This window comes from Hyperoodon ampullatus, assembly GCF_949752795.1.
Source record: "Hyperoodon ampullatus genome assembly, chromosome: 4".
NCBI classification, from domain to species: Eukaryota; Metazoa; Chordata; class Mammalia; order Artiodactyla; family Ziphiidae; genus Hyperoodon; species Hyperoodon ampullatus.
Window position 1 is genome coordinate 72,174,330 of NC_136917.1, and position 3,458 is coordinate 72,177,787.

Consider the following 3,458-nt stretch of genomic DNA (forward strand, 5'->3'; position numbering starts at 1 on the left):
GGAAGGATCTCAGTGGGGACTTGGGTGTGGACAAGAATCACCTGGGAAACTTCCAAATCAGAATCACACCTCCAAACCAAACTGCATCCAGGGTTCTAACAAATGTTGTAAACAATTAGACGGCCTTTTCAACTGCTTTTTGAGGTTGAAGTTATGATTGAAGGAGACCTAGAAAGTCAGCTGTGTGTATTTATAGGTGCAGTATTTCTTCCTGATCCTTCGAGGAGCCTTTTGTGACTTTCTTGATGTGGTTTAAGGGTCATGAAACTGTTAAGTGTTAGTTCACCGAGGGCTAAGGTCCAATGTGCACACTGAAGGCAAGGCAAAGTCAAAAGGAGAAAAATGGGAATTAAAGAAATAAAAAGAGGGAAGAAGCATTGGGTTTGCTGCCAGAACACAGATGTCATGAAAACCACTGCTAAATCTAAGCCAAGATGGGAAAGGAATAGACTCCTATCAACATGGTCATCACTGGACACATAGATTCAGGCAAGTCTACCACTGCTAGCCACCTGACCTAGAAATATGGTGGGATTGACAGAAGAACCATCAAAAAATTTGAGAAGGAGTCTGCTGAGATGGGAAAGGGCTCCTTCAAGGCGGTCTGGGTCTTGGATAAACTGTAAGCTGAAGGTGAGCTTGGTGTCACCATTGATAGCTCCCTATGGAAATTCAAAACCAGCAAGTATTTTGTGACCATCACTGATGCCCCAAGACAGAGACTTTATCCAAAACATGATTTCAGGCACATCTCCTGCTGACTGTGCTGTCCTGATTGTTGTTCCCGGTGTTGGTGAATTTGAAGCAGGGATCTTCAAGAACGGGCAGACCGTCAGCATGCCCTTCTGGCTTCCACACTGGGTGTGAAACAACGAATTGTTGGTGTTAACAAAATGGATCCCACTGAGCTACTCTGTGGCCAGCAGTGATACAAGGAAATCATAAAGGAAGTCAGCACCTACATTAAGAAAATTGACTCAACCCCAGCACAGTAGCATTTGTGCCAATTTCGGGTTGGAATGGTGACAGCATGCTGGAGCCAAGTGCTAACATGCCTTGGTTCCAGGGATGGAAAGTCACCTGTGAATGTGGCAATGCCAGTGGAACCATGCTGCTTGAGGCTTGGGATCGCACCCTGCCATCAACTCATCCAACTGACAAGCCCTTGCCTCTCCCCCTCCAGGACATCTACAAAATTGGTAGTATTGGCACTGTCCCTGGCAGCCGAGTGGAGACTGGTGTTCTCACCCCTAGCATGGTGGTCATTTGCTCCAGGCAACTGAAGTAAAGTCTGTTGAAACGCACCATGAAGCTTTGAGTGAAGCTCTTCCTGGGGACAGTGTGAGCTTCAGTGTCAAGAATGTGTCTGTCAAAGATGTTCATCGTGGGCATTGGGGCTGGTGGGATAGCAAAAATGACCCACCAGTGTAAGCAGCTGGCTTCATGGCTTGGGTGATGATCCTGAACCGTATCCAGGCCAAATCAGGGCTGGCTACACACCTGCGCTGAATTGTCACAGCTCACATTGCTTGCAAGTTTGCTGAGCCGAGGGAGAAGATTGATTGTTGTTCTGGGCCCAAATTCTTGCCATGTGGTGATGCTGCTGAGTTGATGTGGTTCCTGACAAGCCCACCTGTGTTGATAGCTTCCCTGCCTATCCGCCTCTGGGCCCTTTTGCTGTTTGTGAGATAAGACACAATCGGTTGCCACAGGTGTCATCAGAGCAGAGGACAAGAAGGTGGCTGGAGCTGGTTCAGTCACCAAGTCTGCTGGGAAGACTCAGAAGACTAAATGAATATTATCCCTCATACCTGCCAGCCTGCTCTTAATCGTGGTAGAACAGTCTCAGAATGGGTGGTCTGAATTGGCCATTTAAGTTTAATAGTAAAAGACTAGTTAGTGATGATAATGCATCGTAAAACCTTCAGGAGGAAAGGAGAATGTTTTGTGAACCATTTGTTTTTTTTTGTGTGTAACGTATTCGTTTTAAAAAATCAGTATTTTCATGGAAACAACTTGACCAAAAATCTGTCACAGAATTTTGAAAACCATTAAAAGAAAGTTTAATGAGAAAAAAAAAGTGGGGAGTGAAGACTAAGATGAAGAGAATGGAAACAGGGAAGAGAGGAATGAGCTGGGGCAGAGGCGGCAAGGATGCCTCCCGATAGATCTACGTTGTTAATAAAAACACCATTTCAAAGTCACGCGTACGTGGAGTACAGGTAAAAAGAAGTTTGATTTCCAAAGCACTGCCGCTTTATAGATTTCCCACCTCCACTGGAAATCTAACATGGTCACAGTTTTGAGGAATTTATCAGGGAGTATGCTAATCCTATTATAATACATGAAATATACACTGTTCCTGCAATGTTACACTTTGGGTTTTTTTTTCCCCTCTCTTCCGTGCTCCCCACCCTACACAAAAATTGAAAATAAAGAAAATCATTGATTGAATGCCTAAATTGAAGTTTTTTCTGTTTAAATTTATTTTTAGAAACCCAATACTGTATTGTAATATACTGGACTAAAGGAGATATAGTTATTTCTAGTTCTGAAAGGAGAATTTGTGAAAACGCCATTTCAGGACTTTAGCTCAGCAACTAAAATGAAATGTGAAAGAGAAAGAAGACATGAAATGTGGACAACTTCATGGTGGTTCTAGGAAGACTAAGAATCACTAGAGATTGAGAGTTTAGATGGAGGAAAGATGGCTTAGGGTCAGGGCACACTAGACTTTCTATTTAGTAAAGCTTTATAACCTCCCAAGATATTATCCTGGAGTCACTCTTAAAATTCGATGAAACTAGGTAACTCTCACACAGAGGTCAGCTCAAAATGGGGGGCAGTATTATCTTGCCTAAATCCTTTGGGAACTGTGGATACCAGGTAGGAAGGAAGGCCCGTGGGTTTTTGACATGACATAGTGCAGCTGGGCCAGCAGACTCCCAGCTGGCAGGGAGATCAGTGTGTTTGGACGAGGCAAAAAAGGTTAAACCAACCAGCACCATGAAACAAATGAAAGAATGCTACTTGAGCCTCTCTGAAGTCAAAGTTTCATATAAAGTGTTTGGTCCTACAGACTAGTTTCTTTCTTTTCATTGTTTTAACCTAAGGGATGAAGAAAAATAAATCAATGTCAGATTAAAAAAAAAAACTGCTGGTAGCTCCATACAATATATTAAAAATGAAAATACTCCTTTGCTTGTGGGGAGAAGAGAAAGCCAATAAAATTTAGAGAAGCTTCCTTCTAGTAGTACTCATTGTTTAAAAGGAACTTTAGAGCTATTATTCCTCTTGTGATCTTCCCCCAAAGCTACAGAGGTGAGCAAAATCTACCCATATTGCACTGCTTTCTAGCTGTCATGTTTTAAATAGCATCATACACACACCTTCCAAGTTCTGAAAAGCCCATTCAGTGTTTTATATAAAAGCAAGTTACCAGAAATGGGCAGAGAGCA

The 3,458-nt window shown here is 42.8% G+C and overlaps 1 pseudogene across 1 annotated transcript; it reads left to right on the top strand.

Annotated features, from left to right (window-relative positions):
* Window positions 1-434: 434 nt before the first annotated feature.
* Window positions 435-1,795, top strand: LOC307051583 (elongation factor 1-alpha 1-like; annotated as a pseudogene). The gene has a single exon. The product of its transcript is annotated as an elongation factor 1-alpha 1-like (transcript).
* Window positions 1,796-3,458: the final 1,663 nt, after the last annotated feature.